This window comes from Neomonachus schauinslandi, chromosome X, assembly GCF_002201575.2.
Source record: "Neomonachus schauinslandi chromosome X, ASM220157v2, whole genome shotgun sequence".
Lineage (NCBI taxonomy): Eukaryota > Metazoa > Chordata > Mammalia > Carnivora > Phocidae > Neomonachus > Neomonachus schauinslandi.
In genome coordinates, this window is record NC_058419.1 from 81,693,266 (window position 1) to 81,713,314 (window position 20,049).

The 20,049-nt window shown below is 49.8% G+C and overlaps 1 protein-coding gene across 2 annotated transcripts in view; it reads left to right on the forward strand.

Moving 5' to 3' along the window:
* The window catches only part of IQSEC2 (IQ motif and Sec7 domain ArfGEF 2), a 74,042-nt gene that overhangs the window by 35,385 nt on the left and 18,608 nt on the right, over window positions 1–20,049 (forward strand). The gene's annotated exons all lie outside the window — the stretch shown is intronic.

A 20,049-nucleotide genomic window follows, 5' to 3' on the forward strand; every position in this document is an offset into this window, starting at 1 on the left:
ACCTGGATCACAGGAGGCCCAGACCGGCTCTTTTGTCTCTGCTGCCCCCTGTTGTCGTTGTGTTCTGTTTGTGGTTCCAGTGCCGTCCTCTCTTTCTTGACTTTGTGGTTTTTTCTTTTTTTCTTCCTTCCTTCCTTCCTTCCTTCCTTCCTTCCTTCCTTCCTTCCTTCCTTCCTTCCCTCTCTTCCTTCTCTCCCTCCTGCCCTGCCTCCCCACCTCCCAACCCTCCTCTTCCATTCCCAATCCTCTACCACCCATTCCTCCCAGTCTTCCTTCTCCCCTTCCCCACTCGCTCTCTATTCCTTGTCCTTACTCCCCACCCTGCCTCTCCCCTCCCTCCCTGTCTCTCTCTCTGTCTCTCTTTCTCTCTCTGTCTCTTGCTGTCTCTCAGGTCCACAGCGTCTCATACTCTACACCAGTATTGCTGTCCTACTCAGGTCCTTGACTCCATGAAGCTTACCCCCTCAGGCAGGCTGGCAGAGAGCAGGTAAGAGCTAGACCCATCCCTCCCCCCATCCTAAACCCTTCCGGACAAATCTGCCATAGCATTGCCAGACCCCCTCCCCCATCTCCCTCTAGCCCCTGGAATGAATGTGGAATGGATGTCTGAGCATGTGAGGAGAGTGACTGGGAGACCAGGTAGGAGACCAAAGAGGACATTCAGATTCTGTTTGTAGTTTGTCCTTCCTTAAAAATCCTTCCCTAGATACCTGCCCCCAAAAGTGGGAGCGGTTGGTTCTAGAATATGTAATATTTGAGCTGCTTTGAAGGATGAGTAAGAGTTGGCCAGTTGGATAGGATGGGGAAGGGTGTTTAGGCAGAGGGAAAAATTGCCCACACCTTTGAGAACAACATTATTTCCAAGGTAATTGGAAATCACATTTTACATTTTCTAATTATAATGCAATATCATGAAATATTCACAGCAACGGCAAAAAAGGTCAGGCCTACTTGAAAGTTGAAAAAATACTTGGGTGAAAGAGGAAATAAGAATGGAATTTATAGACTATTTAGGGTAAGTATCAATTATAGGCTATTTGGAATAAATGTCAACGGGAATACTATATACCAAAACCTACGGGATGTGACCATGGGGGATTCCCAGAGGAAAATTTATAGTCTTAAATGCTTTTATTAGAGAACAAGACAGTTTAAATTAAATGAACTAATTATTTCACTCAAGAATTTAGAAAAAGAACAACCAAAAGAAAGCAGAATAAAGTAGTTATTATAGATAAAACCAGAAATTAATGAAATAGAAAACAAAGGACTTGATAAACTAAGAGGTGGTTTTTTAAAAGACCAGTAAACTAGACAGACAGTCCTCTGACAGATATGACAGAGAAAAAGGCAAGAAAGACATAAATAACATAAGGTATGGTGAAGGGGATTTAACCACAGATTTTGAAGAGATGAAAAAAGTCATAAAAGATGCTTTGTATAATTTTATACCAATAAATGTGAAACTCTAGATGAAATGGGTGGTTTTCTAGGAAAATATAAATCACCGAAATGACTTAAGGAATGACAGAAAAGCTGACTAGAATAGAACAATATAGAAGAAGTTAAAAAGATGGTCAAAGTTTTCTCTTCAGAAATGGTACCAGGGCCCAGTTGGTATTATGGAAGTTCTGGTATGATGGAAGTTCTATCAAATCTGGAAAGATCGGATAATAGAAAAAAATGGACAGCCTCCTAGTTCATTCCAGAAAGCTAGTATAACTGGATAGGTTTAGACAAAAAAAAAAATGAAAACTATAGCCTAATCTCATATATTAATACAGTCACAAATATTTTAAATAAAAGAGTATCAAACTGAATCCATCAGTGTATTGAAAGAAGAATGTATCTTGACAAATGAAGGTTTGTCCCAGGAGGGCAGGAACTGTTCAACATTAGGAAAGCTGTGATTGTAATGGATTACATTAATAGATTAAATAGAACATATAACTATCTCCATAAATGCTGAAAAAATAATCTGATAGAATTACACATCAATTCTTGATTTTAGAACTCTTAGTAAGTGTCCTAGCTATTTCTTGCTGTATTGGGGTAATTTGTTACACAGCAATAGATAACTAGTACAGTAAGCTATCAGTGAAAACATCCTTAAATTGGTAAAGAATTTTTTTATCAGAAACCAAAGACAATCATCAAATGTAATAGTGAAATACTAGATAAATTGCCATTAAGTTCGGGAACAAAAGAATTATGACTGCCATCACTGTCACTAACCAACATTTTTTTCTAGAAGTTTTAACCAGTGGGGTTAAAAAACAGAAATAAGTTGTATAAATGTTAGAAAGAAAGACTCAGAATTAGCACTCTTTGAATATGATGTGGTTGTCTACTTAGATAATCAAAGAGAATAAAAGGAAAAATTTATTAGAACTAATAAGAAAATTATGTGAGATGGCTAGATACAAGAGAAATATACACCTAAACCATTAGCGTCTCTGAATACCAGCAACAACTAATTAGAAGAAAAAATAGAAAAAGATTTCCTTCACAATAATAGCAAAAATGATAAAATTCCTAGGAATTGACAAGAAACATGAAATACTTCTCTGTAGAAAACTATAAAATTTCATCAGAGGCTGTGGGAAGACTTGAACAGTCAAGCGTCCTATCCTGTTCCTGGATGGGAAGATTGAATATGGTAAAAATGACAATTTTTTCCCCTCAGTTTGGTCAAAAGGTTCAACACATTTCTCATTAAAATTTCAGTGGTATTTTCTTTGGGGGTTGGGCAATTGGATTTTAAAGTTCATTTGGAAGAGTAAATGCCCATGGATTACAAAGAAAATTTTGGAAAAGAAGAACAATGAGGGGGAACTTGTCCTATTAAATACAAAACTTACCATAAAGCTGCAGAAATTACATATATTAACACAGAAATAGAGGATGACATACATGGAACAAAATAGAGATTTTAGAAACAAACCCATATATTCATATGGGAATTTAATTTATGATAAAAAAAAAACATGTCAAATCAGTAGGGACTCAGTAAGTGGGATAGGACCATCGGCTTATCAGTTGGGAAAAAGTGAAGTTAAACCCCTGTCTCATATAAAATCAAATACAAAGGATAGAATTATTATTTTTTTTTAAAAGATTTTATTTATTTATTTATTGGAGAGCGAGCGAGAGAGAAACAGCATGAGAGAGGAGAGGGTCAGAGGGAGAAGCAGGCTCCCCGCTGAGCCGGGAACCCGATGTGGGACTCGATCCCAGGACCCTGGGATCATGACCTGAGCCGAAGGCAGTCACTTAACCAACTGAGCCACCCAGGCGCCCCAAAGGATAGAATTATAAATGTACCAGAAGAGAATACAGAATATTTTTATAATATTAGGGTGGAAGAGCCTTTCTGAGCATGATGGAAGAACCCAGAAGCAACAAAGTAAAGAACAGTAATTTCAGCTACAGTGAAGTTAAGGACTCCTGTGTGGAGAAAGATACTATACACAAAATTGAAACATAACAGGCTAGGAAAAGGTATTTGCTACATAGATATCAGGCAAAGGTTAATATCTCTGTCTATACATCATCACCTGGAAATCAATAAGAAAAAGATGTATACCACATTTAGAATAGAAAAATAACGTGATCTGGCAATTCAGCAAAGAAATCAACATCCATTAGCTGATGAATGAGAAAGGATACTCAAGCTTGCCAATAGCTGAAGAAATGTAACTAAAACAATAACGAAATACCAATTTTAAAGTGCCAAAATTGAGAGGATTGAAAGAGTTGTGAAGAAACAGAACCTCTCACATTCCTTGACTGGAGTTCAAATTGGTGCGATTTTTTATGGCACCTTTTTGTTAGTTGCCCCCAGAATCTTACATGTGCATATACTTCTAACCTGAGAACCATATCTTAGAGGTAGATTTCTCTAAGGCTTTACTACGAGATGGTCCCCCAACCAGAGGTCTTTTCTAAAACATTCAGTCCCAACTGCAAGCATAAACCATACTGCGCAACTCTTTGTCACATGCCCTTGTAGGATCATATTCTCAGCCAGCTCTTAATGAAAAGGTTGCATGATGTATGCTACTCAAAATAAAGACAGGATTATGTGAGTAGTAATAATCTTTTAGCCAGTCTATAAAAATGTTAAAGCAACAGAAATAACTTTTAGCTACATTTTAAACAAAATGTGCATTCCTTTGGCCCAGCAATTCAACTTTTAAGAGCTTATCCTTCAAAACCACTTCCAGACATACACAAAGATATTCACTGCAGCATTGTTTATAATAGCAAAAAATTAAAACAACCTTCATGTCCATCAATAGAGAGCAGCTTTTCCTTCATGATTCACCCCTACTATGGAATACTCTTACAGATCAAAAGAAAAAGGTCTATCTCTGTATACTGGCATGGAAGGATCTCCAAGACTTATTGTTATATGAAAAAAAGCAAGTTGCAGAACAGGGCTTGTAGTATTATTCCATTGTTGTAAGGAAAAGAAAATCCACATAACAATGATGAAAACATGTTATGCACATCCTGTCATAATTTCAAAATCACTGGCCTTTTTCCTTGGTCCCATTTCCTTGCTTTTACTAACTTACTTCCTTCTTCCTCTGTACCATTTCCCTATGTCCAGTTGTTCAGATCTTGCTTTTCCTTTTAATAACTAGCTCAAATACCACCTTATTCATTCAGCGAGATTTGTCTTGCCTACCCTTGGTTAGGCCTTGTGCTGAACCTTTGTGGGATACAGGACTGAATTGTATCTGGTCCTGCCATTAGGGAGCTCAAGTCTAGAAGGGAGAGACACATAGACAATGACAGCATAGTGTGGTTTGGTATGGGACAGAAGTAGGTTCAGAGGGCTTCCTGAGGAAGGGCACCTAATCCCATCTGTCCCCTACAGGAGGGGACATGGGTACTGAGTCTTGAAGAGTAATAGCTTTCCTTCATCCCCCAACCCTGCCAGAAGTGGTCTTGCCTACTTTTTGGCTCTTCCAAGCAGGATGACCTAATGGGGGAAAATAGTTGAGTCAGTACCTTTCTTTATTCAAATCTAAGTCTGACCACTTACCAACTCTATGACTGTGGCAGGCCATTTAACCTCTGAGCCTCTGTTTCCTCATCTATGTAGTGAGGATAATGCCTACTTACCTCTCCGGGCTGATTTAGGATTGGAGATGGTACATGTAAAATTCCTGGGTGACTGTCAGCTCTTGAAGGGAAGGGACCCACCCGTGTCTTCTGTTCCTCGTAGCCAAGTGTGTAGCATTGGATTGGATTGGATCTGGGGATGGTTCTGGAGCAAAGAATGGGCCTGACCATAGTGGGGCTTTGAGATGAGAAGGCTGAGAGTAGTGCATGGGATGGAGGGGATTGCACTATAAGAAGAGAGAGCCACATCTCTGGTCTTGCCATGAAGGTGACACAGGAGGGAAAAAAATGGGCAGGTGGCCTGGGAAATGGAGCCCAGACAGGGCATTCTGGCCCTGGCTGTTGGCCCTGTTCTTCTATTGCTCCCATCTTCCAGTCTCACAGTCCAGGGCAGGGAAGTATGGTGGACCAGTATTTGCACTGGTGCCAACACATCTCCATTTCATTCCCAGTTCTTTCACTCACTAGCTGGGTGACCATAAACAACTCCCCTCACATCTCTGAGCCTAGTTCCTTATCTGTTGAAAGAAACACAATACCACCAACATCAGGGGGTTGATAGATGAGATCAGTTGCTGAGTGCCTGGCACATAATGGGTACTCAAAAAAAGCATAGCTCTTCTTAGTGTTCATCTCAGTAGACACTTACGGAGTTCTGCTGTAGCCAGGGCCTATGCTAGGTAATGGTTCTTGCCTTCCACAAGTCCCCAGTTAGTTGGGGAGACCAAGGATGTCTATGATAGAGGGGCTCATGGCGGGGGGTGGGTGCTGTGGAAGCCCAAAGGAAGGGATCTGGCCTGGTCCAGGACCGCTGCAGGTCAACTCAGCCTAAGAGCTGAGTCTTAGAGGATGAGTAAGAGGTAGTCAGGGACAGAAGGGTGAAGTGTGGAAGAACATTTCAGGCAGAAGGAGTGGCATATGCAGAAGAACCTAGATGTTATTGGGTAGGGCCAGAGGTTCTGAACCTGGGTGGCATGGGCTTCAGGTGGTCCATGAGTCTCTTGAATTGAGTGCAAAATGTTTTGTGTGTGCACCTATGGGCTTTTTTGTTGTTGTTGGGGAGATGTTCCATGGCTTTTGTTATATGCATAAAGGGTTTGTGTTACTCCAAAAAGGTCAAGAACCAATGTTGCTAGTGACAAAGTGTCATGGGAATGGATTCTAAATAGGAGAGAAATTTGGTAAAATTTGTGTTTTAGAAACATCACATTAGCAGTCGGTATGAGAAATGGATTGTATGCATGGGGGCCAGCTGGAGGGCCTAAACTGGGGTATTGGCACAGAAGGGAATGGATTTGAGCAGAACTACCCTGTTGCACTACTCCACTGGGCACTGGTCATATAGAAACATTTTAATTTCAAATTATGGAATCAAAAGCCTTTGAGAGTTATTAATGAGAGACCCAATAGAAGGTGAAGGAAAGGGAGGAGACAAGGATATGTTGGCATTAGCAGAGGGCCACAGGGACATGAATCCAGGGTGATAGTGCAAGAGGAAAAGGGAACCTCTATTAATGCTTACCCAGCACTCAATGTCCTTGGTGGTTACTAACTTCCATCCTACTCGGTTGTTGGAGATCCCAGAGCGACACTGGAGACACTTAACACTCTATGGACTTTGGAGAGGATTTACGTCTGGTTTGTGAGTCAGGTTGTTTCCTGAAGAAAGTGGTGTTTGAGTCAATCATTCAAGGTCCATAAAGATTTGGAGAGCTAGAGATGGGGGAGGATGCTCTGAGAGAGCACACCAAGGCCCAGGGGTGAGGGATGGTGAAACTGAACGAGGGAGGGGGCGGAGCTTAGGCCTGCTTCCTTCTTCACGGTAGGCAGCTGGGAAGCCTTGAGCAGTTCTTGAGGAGGCAAAATGACACTAGTCGAAGAGGCTTTTTAGAGGAAGGGAAACTAGGGAGGAGGCTGCTGTGGTAATCCAAGAGAGAGACAAGCTGGAGTAGTGGCTGTGGGGAGAGAGCAGAGGAGATGCATTTGAGAGGTGACTGGGAGGAGGAGAGAACTGGAGTAGTAGGCTGAATGAATGGTGGGGGTGGGAGGGAGTGGAGATGGCAGAGGTTGGAATTCACAGTGAGTTTCAGTGTTCAGGTCTGGCAGTGGAGTCATTCATTCAACAAATATTTATTGAGCGCCAGACGCTGTGCTGGGCATTGGGAATACAGCACTGAACAGAACAGATGCTGGTCCTGATGGATCTTACGGTGGGTGGATGGATAATAAATAAATAAGCAGCCAAATGTATAGAATGTGTCTGGTGCCACGCCTCTCTGGGGGATGATGTTCCAGACAGAAGGAACGTGGAGCGCAAAGGCCCCGAGGCAAGAGTGTGCGGGTCATGTTCGAGGGACAGCAGGGAGACCAGTGTGATTGGAGAAAGAGCCAACAAGGAGTGAGAGGAGTAGAAGATGAGGAGGTGGAATCGGCAGAATTTGGTGACTGACTTGTTAAGGGAGCATGCAACCTAGCATGACTCCCAGGTGTGTTTTGGGCTTGGGCGACTGAGTGGATGGTGGTGCTTTTCACTAAGGTGCAACATGCAGAGGACAGGTTTGCAGTGGTAAGATGCTGAGTTTGAGGTCCCCGTGGGCTCTGAAGGCCCTAAAGGCCATCCTGGTGGAGCTTCCTGCAAGCATTAGGCTTGATGGGTCTGAGACCCAGGAGAGAGATCCATGAGACAGAGATGGGGATGGGGGAGGGGTCCTAAGCCATCCCTGAGGTTAAGCAATGGAGTGAGACTGCTGGCAAAGGGTATGGAATGAAAGAGAAGAGGACCAGAGCAGAACTGGGGAAGAGGGACCAACACAGAAGAGATGGGGAGAGGAAGAAGAGATGGGGGTGGTCAGAGAAGTAGGAGGAAAACCAGCAGGGAGTGGGCTCACGGAAGCAGAGGAAGGAAAGAGCCATCCGCGTGCACAGGAGGGGCTTGTTAAGAGTGGCAAATGTTACAGCTGGGGGAAGGAAGATGAGGGTGGGAGAGAGTCTATTGGCTTTAACCACTAGGAGGTCCTCGGCGACCTGGCTAAGAACAGTTTCGGTGGCAGGGTGGGCGCATGAGGCAGATTGCAGTGGGTTGGAGAGCTCGTGGGAGGTACTGAAGTGGAGATGGCCAGTGGAGATGAATTTCTCAAGAAGCTTAGCTGTGAAGAGGAGAGAGGGACAGTGATTGCTAGAGGGAGATGTGGGGGCAGATAGAGGGTTTTTATTCCCAGATGGGAGAGACTTGAGCTTCTATAAATGTTGGTAAGAAGGAGGCAACAGAAAGAGAGAGAGAGAGAGAGAGAGAGAGAGAGGTTGAAACACAGGAGGGAGAGGGGATGATTGTTGTGGAGGAGGTAGCAGGGGTGGGCACCAGAGCCCGAGTGGAGGGGCTGGCCTTAAATAATATGGGGGCCCTCTCTTTCTCACAGAGAGGCAGAGCAGGGGTAGTGGGGGCGAAGACAAGGGCATTGAAGGGGTTGGTGAAAGAAATGCTTCAGTGGAGTTTGGAGCAACCGCCAAGGGCAGGAATGGGGGAGCTAGGAGGAAGCAAGGGATACTTCTGCTTGAGAGTCAGGGAGGACTTCCTGCAGGAAGCAGCATTTAAGCTGGGCCATAATGTTCAGATGGGATTTCAGTAGCGGAAGATGTGTGCAGAAGGAAGAAACAGAGTCAGCGAAGGCACAGAGGTGTGAAAAGGCCAGCCATCCTGATGGAATAATGAACGAGCTGGTTTGATGAAGGCTGAGCATGAAGTGAGCCACTGATACTGACAGTAATAATAACAGTTACTGTGTATGAAGCACCAAACCTACCCTGTAGCAGGTGCTCGATATACTTGAACCCATTTAATCCCACCACTCCCTGTGGAATGGGCATTTGCTCACTTTGTAGATGAGGAACATAAGTCCTAGAGAAGTAAAGAAGTGGACCCGAGGTCACCCAGCTGGTAGGAGGTGGGGCTGATAGTCATACCCAGGTCTGTCATACTCTAAAGCCCATGCTTTCTCCACTGGACGAGGAAGGCCAAGTGAGGCCATATGGTGGGGGAGCCTTGAATGCCAAGTTGAAGAGTCTGACCTTTTATCCAGGAAGCATCGGGGAGCCAAGGTGGGTGTCTAAGCAGAGACAAGCAAGAGATTCATGCTTGCTGACTTTATTAGGAAGGCTAATGGGTCCAAAAGAGTAGAGAGAAGAAATCAGGAGGTGACCGCAGGGCCGGGGTGAGGGGTGGCAGAGGCCTGACCTGGATGCGAGGGGAGGGGGGGTGGCCTGGAAGATCACTTGTCCTCCATGACAGCCTTGAGAGGTGTGGCGTTTTCTCCTTTTCTAGATAAGGAATGGGAGACTCAGAAAGGGCGAGCTGCTCGCCCCGGGCTTGAGCTCTGCTTCATGTGGTTCTGCTGACTCAGTGACTCTGTGGAACAATGTGTCAGAGGGAGCTTTGAGTATGAAGAGTGGGGTGTGCGTGTGTGCGTGTGTGTGCATGTGTGTGTTATGTGCACGTGTGTGGGCTCGTCTGCCTGTCCAATGGACAGCAGTGCCTTCCCTTGCCTGTCCCTGTCCTCCTTCCTTCTCATCTCTTCCCAATCCTCCAGTCGCCTGGCTTCCATACCTCCTGCCTCTCTTGAGCCAAGGGGTCTGGGAGCAGGGCAATACTGTTTCATCAGCTATCTCCAGAGAGCAGCCTTTCCATTCCCAAGGCAGCTGGACCCCCTGAGCCCTACTGTCCATCCATCCACGCCGCGCAACCGTAGCCCGGCTCCAGGGCCTGCTGCACGCAGACTGGCTCCCGGTAGCCATCCACAGTACCCCGGGGACAGGAGCTTGCTCCCTCACCATCTCCTCCCTGCCACCGTGGCGCTTCCGTGTGGGTGCCAGTGGCCGCCTTGGGAAACAGATTCAGTTTCCGAGCAGTTAACAAGAACCGCCACCATGTTCCTGTTGCTCTTCTCTGCCAGGCACTTGACGTATGTTCCAGTCCTTGCAACAGTCCCGTGGGGTTGGCATCACGAGCCCCGTTTTTACAGATGAGGACCCTGAGGCTTCAAGAGGGGCAATAGCATGCCTGGGCACATAGCCTGGAAGCACTTGCAGAGCTGGTGTTGGAACCCAGGTCCGTTTGCTTCCAAAGCTGTGGGCTTTCCACACCCCATCTCCGAGCATCACCAATTTCCCCGACCCTGAGTGTTCAGGAGATACAAATCTTTGTCCTTCAAGGGCAGGGTAGATTTCTAGAGATAGTGCCAAGTTCACCTCAAGGACCCAGTGGGATGAGCCTGAGACTTGGAGCTCTGAGAACTCCAGGCTGAACTCCCGACTCTACCACCCACCCAGCTATGTGACCTTGGGCAGGTTATCTCAGCCTCTCTGAGCTTCAATTCCCTCATCTCTAAAATGTTGCCGTGTTGTTGCAGGGGTTAAATGAGTGATGTCTGCAAAGAGCCTGCACCGAGCACGCTGCTACTATTTCTTTTCAAATGAAGGTTGGGCCGCCTGTCAGGTCCGAAATGTAATTGGTATTCTCTGGGCATGACCTTAAGCCAGCCCAGCTTGGGTGTGGGGGAGGGCTGTTGCAGCTCCTTGGAGACTGAGTTGGGCGTGGCCCTAGATAATCTGTGACAGTGGACTCCCCATCCAGACCCCCATCCTAGCCCCGCCACCCTGGTTCCAAAGCCGTTCATGTATCTCCCCTGCTCTGCAAACTAATGCCTCTGCCTCTCTCTGTCACCCGCCCGCCTGTGGCCTCTACCCTGCCCTTCCTGGCCCCAGGGAAGAGGAGGAGGAGGAGGAGACTGAGGAAGAGGAAGAGGAAGACGCTCATCAGTTCTGCTGTCCGGCCTCCGAGTGCAGTAGTCCCTCCTCTCGGTAACTGAGAGGACAAGGGTCATTTTCTATGCAGAAGCAAAAGCCTTAACCAGCCCCCCCGGCCCGCGATCCCCCATGGGACCCTGTCCCTGCTTCAGGATGGGCAAGCATCGTGCCCCTTCCTCCCCCACCTCCTTGGAATTCCCACACCCTCCCCCCCCCACTGCTGTCTCCCCTGGACTCCAGCCCCCCAATTATAAAGGCTGGAGCCCTAGGTCTGACTAAAATGTGGGAGCAGCAGAGCTTGGAGCTTGGAACCTGGACCCTCCCGCACCCGCAACTCACTTCCCAGGCACCCTGGAGCCTGCCACTCCTGGAGAGGTCTCCAAATGACATCCCAAGGACCTACCTCTGTCCTCTGTGAGCACAAACAGAGATGCAGGGTGCCTAGGGCTCAGAGGACCAGACGGGGGCGGGACCCGGCCTGCCTAGTTCCCCGTTGCTCGTTCCCTCGCTGTGGCCATTGCTGCCATCCCCTCTGCTGCTTGAAGGCCTCGTCCCATGCCCCCTGCCACTCCCACAGCACTCTGTAAGTGTGGTCAGGAGGAAAAGGCCTTTCAGAGTGCGCGTGTCGCTGTGTACAAAGGAATTGCCATCAATAAAAGCTGATCTCTTCTCTCTGTCTGATGTATGTTCCACCCTTCCCCCCACTTCCCTCTCCGCATCCCCACCAGGGCTTTCCCTTCTTTCCTATCCAGGGCTGGGGACAGGGCCTGGGAGAGAGAGTAGGGTTCGATTCTTGGTATTGCCAGCACCCAAGAGGCAGGCACTCACTCAATGAATGAGTGCTGTGGCGCTCTCACCACGGGCAAGCCTGCTGCCTTCTCCAGCCCGTCAGCCTGGCCAGCCCGGACACGCCGCTTGGCCCCTGTGCTACCTAGTTTCTGCCCCCCCCAACCCCTGCCGTGTGTGAAAGGAGGAGGGGGGTTGGATCAGAGGATCTCCAAGGGCTCCTCCAGCTCCAACATTCTTTCGATCTCAAATGCGACAGTTTTAAGGAACTATGATTACATGCGTTTAAAATATAATTCAATGACACATTCCATGCAATTCTGTGGTTTCTATTTCCACAACACTGTGATTTGGGGAAGTCTCCAATCCTGTGGATTTCATGATTCTATTATTTTAAAAAGTTTCTGATGGTATGATTTTAATATTCTGTGGTGGTAAGAGTCCTTGATTCTGTACTTTCAAGGTTCCGATTCTACAACTTTAGGGGTCTCTGAATCTAAGGGGAAGCCATTTCCTCCAGATGCAATGACCTAAATATTTCCTGCACCTTCCTGGAGCGAGTTCTAAGAATTCCTGGAGGCTGTTGGCAGGAGGGTGGAAGGTATCCTTTTCGGACTGTAGGACCCACACCTTCCATAATGTGTCTTCGGTGGGAGCAAAGTCAGGAGACCGCCCCCCCCCCCAAAGCGGGCTCATACCCCGGCTCTCCCTTTCTAAGCCTTTGGCATTGAACAAATCTGAGTTTACCTTCTGGTTCTCTCACTTATTGCCTGTGTAATCCTGAGCAAGTATTTTCTTCACCTTGAGCTTCATTTTCCTCCCGAGCGCAGTGAGAATGTATCTACCTCTGTGGGTTATCGTGAAGATTAACAAGGAAACACAAGGAGCCCAGCATAGGGTCTGGTGCACATTTGGGCAAGTATGCAGTGACGGGTGGCTCTTGCTTTGATTAGAGCCCACGAGAGAGACCCCCCGCCCCGCCCCGTCCTTTCTTTCAGCCCTCCCTTCAGCATCCCCATCACATTGGTCCTGTCCTTTCCCCAGAGGCTCACCTTATTCCCTCACTCTCTGTTTCACTCAGCCTCTCAACTCATCTACTCACTTACTCATTCAAATTCTAATTTATTTCTCATCTCCCTCTGGACTTTCCTCTGTCGCTCCCCCTCTCTCTTCCTCTTCTCCCTCCTTTACTGTTCCAGAAGGCATTGCTTGAGCACCTAACTGTGGGCAAGGCTTTATTTTATTATTTTATTTTTTAAAGATTTTATTTATTTATTTGTCAGAGAGAGGGAGAGCTGCAGGCAGAGGGAGAAGCAGGCTCCCCCCCTGAGCAAGGAGCCCAATACGGGACCCGATCCCAGGACTCTGGGGTCATGACCTGAGCCGAAGGCAGACGCTTAACCGACTGAGCCACCCAGGCGTCCCCTGACGAGGCTTTAAGCTAAATTCTGTGAGGGCTCCAAAAGAAGACAGTGGCTGTGTTCTCCCTAAGTTCTCCATCACCCAGGGGAGAGGAGAATTCCTTTGGAAAAATAGGCAGGGCCTGAGGGGCAGAAATAATGGAGTAGTTACGGCTTCACTGGTGAGCAGCATCTGTTCCTGGCCCAAAGAGGAGGGGGTATGTCAGGGTGGGCTAGGGAGGATGGTGGTGTCAGGGAGGGCTTGCTGGAGGAGGAGGGGCAAGAAGTGGAAGGCTGGGAAGGGTTCGAGAGGCATCACAGGAGACAGGCACAGCCTGGACAAAACTCTGGCAGGGAGCCCCAGAGTTGTGCTGGGGAATGGTGTGTAGATTGCTCTGTCCAACTGGCTCTCCAGGGAGTGGGAGGCTGGATGACCTGTGGCTAGAGAGACCATTCTACCCTTTATCTGACTGGAGATACAAGGAAGTAGGGTGGGGGTAGGAATTCAACTAAATGGAGGCAGAGGGCAAGCCAAGGTCAGGTGATCACCGTGGGAGCCAATGAGGTATGGACTTCTGTGTAGGCAACTGAATTGGCCGAGGGCCTGTGCTGGGGGGCGGGGGAAGGTTTCTGTCAGCTGTGAGGGAAGTGTGTGTGCCTGTGCATACGTGCGCGTGTCCTTACGTGCGGCGGGCAGGTGGAGCAGTACTGAGAGGCTGGGCATTATTATGTATCTAAGGGGATGTGATGGTGTGCAGCGGGTGTGAGGAATTCTGAGTGTGTGTGTGAGTTTGACTGTGAGGGGCTGGCCTTCTGTGCCTGGCAGGCTCTCTGTGTCGGCCGGGTAGAGATAATCACGAGACCGGGTGTGGGTGGCTTTTGAGCAGGTGGGGCTGTGGCTTTTAGGGTGACAGTTGTCAGGCAGGATGGTCACACACACTCAGACACACACGACTGCCACCTGTCTTAGGGGACCAAGGTGGCTGCTGAGCACGTGCCGTGTGCTGGGCCCTGGCGTGGGCATGCAGGGTCCACAGAGGTGTGACGCATACCCAGCCACTGCCGTTGGGAGACAGGAGCAGGGAAGGGGAGGAACACTTCAAGGGGGTATCACAAGTTAGCTGCCGATAAGGACCACCCGTGACGTGAGGGTGCACAAGACGCAGAGGAGGGAGTAGCTGACCCTGTCAGGTTCTGTGGGGGAGTGGGAAGTGAGTCAGGATTGACTTTCCGGAAGGGCTCACCTGCTCAGAGTGCTGCAAGATGCAGATGAGGTCTGGGGCCAAGGGGAGAGGGAGGCCATCCTGGGCAGAAGAAACAAAGGAAGAGTATGAGCACGGGCACTGGGCTCGCTAGCCTGGCAAGGGCAAGTTGCCTGCCTTTGCCCAGCTGTTGTCTGGGAACTTCAAGGCGCAGGGCTTGCAGGGAGCTGGACAGATTCAAGGCGCCGCTCACACTAAAAGCAGGGACACTGGCCTGGAAGGTAGGGTATTTGGGTTCTCATTCTTCGCGACCCTGGGCACGTCACTTTGACTTTGTGGGCCTCAGTTTGGATCTTGGGGATTGGACGGTTCATAAAGCCCATCCCCATTCTGTGGCTCTTCTCCCCGTGGCCAGTCAAACCCATGACTCACTGTTCTCGAAGTCAGGCACTTCTTCCATCTAACCTCAGTCTTTCCTGCTTCCTCCTGGGTTGCTTCTTCTCACACTCCACAGATATTTACCCAGCATCTGGCCCTCTGCATGTCACTGTGGGAAGGCACAAGGAGCTGGAGAATGCAGACCAGACCTGGGAGGGGCAGTTCAGTGTCGGGGGCGGGCCGGGGGGTGGGTGGCTGGCGGGTAAGAACAGGAGTGTTGATTTGGCTCCTGGCTCCACCACTGCTGAGCTTTGAGATTTTGGGCAAGTTACTTCATCCCTCTGCACTTCATTCTCTTCATCTGCTATCTCCTTCAGGGAGAACAACCCGGACCTTGCAGAGTGGCTAGGCCTAGCCAAAAGCAGGTACTCATTAAAGGACAGCAATTCTTTTTAGGGCTGCAAAGAAGTAGAGCTGGGATTCAAGCCCAGGTCTGTGTGCCCCCAAGCTCACGTTTGCCTGCTGTCTCCCCAGTCAGCCCCTATGATGGCTGCCTCCCCTGCCAGCCCCTGTGCCAAGCCGGGCTGGCCTCAGGTTTGGAATCTCCACGGCACTGGGATTGGGCAGCAGAAACAGCTTGCAGAAGAACCATCAGAGGAGACGGAGGTGATTGGGGTCCCTCCGCCCCTCTGCCCCACCCACCCCTTTGTCCAGTCTCCTGACAGGGTCTTCCTCCAGGGCCCAAAGCCCCTGCTCTCATCTAGGTGCGCTGACCTCCTCCTCTGGTTTTCTTGTCTCCCACTTCCGGTCCCCCGCCCCTTCCAGCCTAAGTTGTCATGGGGATAGTCCTCAGCATCCCTAGCTTCCTCTTGCCCTCATCTTATGGTATCCATAGCGACAGCCCCCATTCATTTCCATGGCAACTGCATCCTGATCCTGTCCCCTGCTGGCTGCCTGGCTCCGGGCAGTGCCAATAAAGGGAAGGAGGGAAAGAGACCTCCCATTAGGAGCAGCATCTGGGGAGAGTCAATGCCCCATGCCTTGGGCAGGCCACCCTAAATCCCTACAGAATGTCATGCCCTGCTTCTCCCCATCTTAGTGCCTTGGCTCACACAAGGTCACTCACTCACTTCTACCAGCTCCTCCTAGGCAAGGCCCTGGTCAACGCTTTCTCCCCAGGGAAGCCTCTAAGGCAGCAGGGGAACTAGTCCAGGCTCTGGGCTTTGGATTCCTGTTCTGCAACATGCTAACTCTGAGACCTTTGGCAGTTACTTTCCCCCTCAGAGCCTTTTTCCTCACCTGCAAAATAGGAATCCTAATTCTTCCTTCACGTTTGTCATGCAGATTAAATAATGTGCGGAAAATGCCTGACACAGGGAAGGTGCACTGTAAGTGTGAGTTTATTTTTATTCTGCTCAGCCACCCCCAAGCCGAAGGAATCTCTCTCCTGAGCTCCCCCAGCACTTCCTCTGTTCCCCAGCCTTGAGAACTTTCAGCTTCGTACTGTGGTTATTTGTGTAACGTGGTTTATTTCCCCTGCTGCAGAGGATGCACTTCAGTTTCCCGCACAGAATGGCCCAGAAGACAGTGCACATAGGCACATGTGTGTGTCTGTGTGTATCTGTATTCTTGTGTTCTTTGCTCCTGGTGGGGAGGAGTCTGGGGTGGGGGTGGGGGTCCCAGGCCCTTTCTGAAGTCCAGGAATCCAAAGAGGGAATTGCGTTTCCCTCTAGCCCTGCACAGATGAAAAACAAGTGCAGAGAGGTAAAGGGACATGCCCAGGCTCACACGGCTGGTAAATGGCACTCAAGACTTGAAGCCAGGCTTCCCAGCTTTTTCCTGCCCGTATTATGAGTGTGTGTGTGCATGCGCACACACACCTGTGAGTGCATATGAGGGAGAGAGGAGAGATTTTCCATGCGATCAGCATGCCTCTCAGTGTTTTGGGGGCCCTGAGTAAAGGGATTTCACATGCCCAGGTCTGGTCTCTTCAGCAGTATGTATGATATCAGGAAAAACACCCTCAAACACTGTCCTTTTTGCCAGGCCCTCTTGGGGGAGGCTGTGCTGATAGCCTGACCCCCCTGCCACTCTTCCCTTGGCAACCAAAGTTGGGGGCCAGCTCCGAAGGGAAGAATTGCCAACGAGTGGAGAACCAGGGGCAGCATGGAGCCAGAAGTGGCAAGAGGCAGCGAGATGTCATGAAAAAACAGCCTGGGCCCTGTGTTTGCATCCTGACTTTCTCACTTAATAGGCTGTGTGACCTTAAGCAAGTTTATATCACCTCTCTGAGCCTCCATGTCCTCATCTATAACATGGGGCTAATGGCGTCTTCCTCGATAAGTTTCAAGGATTCAGTCAGCTCATTAATGCTCTTGCCCTAGGGATAGAGGTGACCATAGAGCCCTATGGCAGCAGAGGAAGGACCTGTAAGCCAACCCGTGTGGAGGGGGCAGGTAGGCATGGAAGGGCACACGTGAGCTAAATGTTGAAGGGTGAGCAGGAGGTAGCCAGGTTGAAGTCATGCGGCAGAAGGTATATGAGGCAGGGGTCAGGTCAGGAGAGCCATCCACCGCTCTGCTGAGGTAGTTGGAGGTTATCCCCTGGGTGATGATTCCTATAAAGCCTAAGGTAGATCACGTCCCTCTTCTGCTCATCTCAATCAGAGCAAAAGCCAAAGTCTTTATCGCGGGCTCAATGTCCTTCACGATTTGGTCCCCGTTCCCCCTCTGATCTTACCTCCTCTCACTCTCCCCCTCATTCACCCCGCTCCAGCAATACTGGCCTCCTTGCTGTTTCTCAAACATGCCGGGCATTGCTCTACCTTAACGTCTTTGCACTGGCTCTACCTTCTGTCTGGACTCCTTTGGCCTCAGGTGACCCCAGCACTCACTCCCTCACTTTCATCTGGGCTCAGCTTATATGCCATTTCTTCAAAAAGACCTTCCCTGACCGCCATGTTGAAAACAGCACCTTGGATCACTCTGCCGTATTTTCCTTCCTAGCACTTATCTCTACCTGAAATGATAGTGTATATTCACAGTCTGCCTCTCCCACTAGAATGTCACCTCCCCTAGGGAACACATCTTGTGTGTCTTGTTCACTATTATATACCCAGCACCCAGCACTGTGCCTGGCACATGGAAAATGCTCAACTGTTGCTCGTTGAATGAGTTCTGAGGAGCTGTGGGAGGGTTCTAGTGGGAGAGTAAAATGGTCAGATCTGTACTTTGGAGGGCTCTCTCTGGCCGCAGGCTGGAGAATGGATAGGAAGAGGACACTGGCGGCAGAGGTCAAGGCTCAGGTGGGAGGATTTATTAGCACAGCCACCAGAGCTCATTCATTGACTCCTTCACTCCAGAAGCTTTTATCGAGCTACTCTGTTCCAGGCCTTGTGCTTGGTGCTGGCAACAGATTACCAAATTCTCTTCCTGTGCTGGGATTCTGGGAGTTATGAACACAAATAGCTGTCACGCTTTGCCAAAGCTAACCTGCACCATAAAAAGAAGGACAGACATGTGCTGTGTGGGGGAGCTCTGAACAGGATCAGCAATAATTTCTGGCTGGAGGCGGGCTTCAGGAGGGCTTCTTAGTGGTGGCATATGACCTGAATCTTGATAGAAGTAGGGTGTGGGGGGATTTCTCAGATTGCAGATGGCAGAGATGATAGGGACTGCATTCCAGGTGGAAGGTACTGTATGAGCAGTTTGGGAGGTGGGAAGCAGAGGAGTATTTGGGAGAAACAGGATCTGGGCCAGGCTGGAGGGAAGGGTAGATGGATGGGGTGGGGGGCTGGCAGCTCACCCTGCAGACTGGCTGAATGTTTAAGAGCGTGAGCTCTGGAGTCAGACTGCCTGGATTTGAATCCTGGCTCCAGCATCAGTAGCTGTGAGAGCATTGATAAGTTACTTACCCTCTCTGGGCCTCAGTTTCTGGATGTATAAAATGAAGATAAATCACAATATCTATCTCGTAGGGTTGTTTTGAAGAGTAAACAGGTTACTAAACGTGAAGTGGTAAGAACAGTGCCTGACGTGCTAAGTGCTCTATAAGCATTAGCTATTGTATCTTTGAGAAGCCTCAAGTGCCAGAATGAGAAACTTGGGCTATCTCTTGTGGGCAGCGGGAGCTATGGATGGTTCATGAACAGAGGAGACAATTGGATCAAACCGGTGTTTGAGCTGTGTGCTGAGAGGGAGAGGTTTGGAAGATTGGTGGGCGGGATCCTTCAGTCCTGAGGAGCATCTTAGATGCCGGGGTTGGTTGGGGAGGGGCTAGACTAGGTCTGACCCCCAAAGTGGGACTTCACAAGCCCCTGAGACCCAGGAGGAGAGAGGATTGGGGGTAGAGGGCAGTTCCCCAGTCTGTTTCTGCCTTGCTCCTGGCAATGTTATAGACTGACGTTGGGAGGGTGGAGGATGAATGGTGGGCGGGGGGGCGCCCCTCTAGGGTGGAGCTGAGCTCTACCCCTGCAGCCCAGGACCTGGCCTGATGGGTGGGTGCAGCCTCCCCCCTGCACCCAGCCCCCAGCCCAAAGTGCTCTCCCACAAGGCTGGCAGGTCTTCAGCTTAAGTTCCTACACAGGTAGGGAGTTCCCCTACATCCAGCCCAGCTTGCCCTGCCCTGCGCCCTGGCCTCTGCTAAGTAGGGGTTGGGGAGTGGCCCCTTAAGCCTTTCCAGCCAAGAGCCCCCTCAACCATGTGCCTGCCCAAACCAGGCCATTCTCTGGGCTCCACCACACCCATTCCCCCCACAACCCCCATGCCTCACCCACCTGTCCCTTCCCTCCCGGCCCCCCCCTCCTCCGTTCTCCTCACCTCTGTGGCTCCTCACCTTGCCTGCTAGGCTCAGGGCGCCTGGGCGCTGTCGCCACCTGGGTTCCCTGGCAGCCTGGTTGCCATGGCACCATGGGAGCAGGTCTGGCGGAACAACAGCTCTGGGTAACCAGGGCAGGCAAGGCCCAGTGCCCCGCTCCTGCCAGTCTTCAACCTCAAGACTTTTGCCCCCCCCCCCCCCCTCGGCAGGGGGGGCGATGAGGAGAAAAAAGAAATTGCCCCGCAGGGCAGCTCTTTACCTGTGAGGATGCTGAATTGGAGGCGCCTCTCGCTGTCTCGGAGCCTGAGCCCTTGCAGCCAGGGAACCTGGAAACTGGCTAGGCCAGTGTCCAGGCAGCGGAGGGCAGGGGTGGGGCTATAGGGGGCAGGGCTTGGGAGGGGAGGGGTGAGTCTGGAGGCTCAGGGTGCAGGAGTGGGCCCCAGGCCTGGGGTCAGGGCTGATCTGGGGTGGTGCTGGGGGATCAGGCTGGGAGGGAAACTGCAGCACACAGTGTTGGGGACAGAGCCATGGCGGGC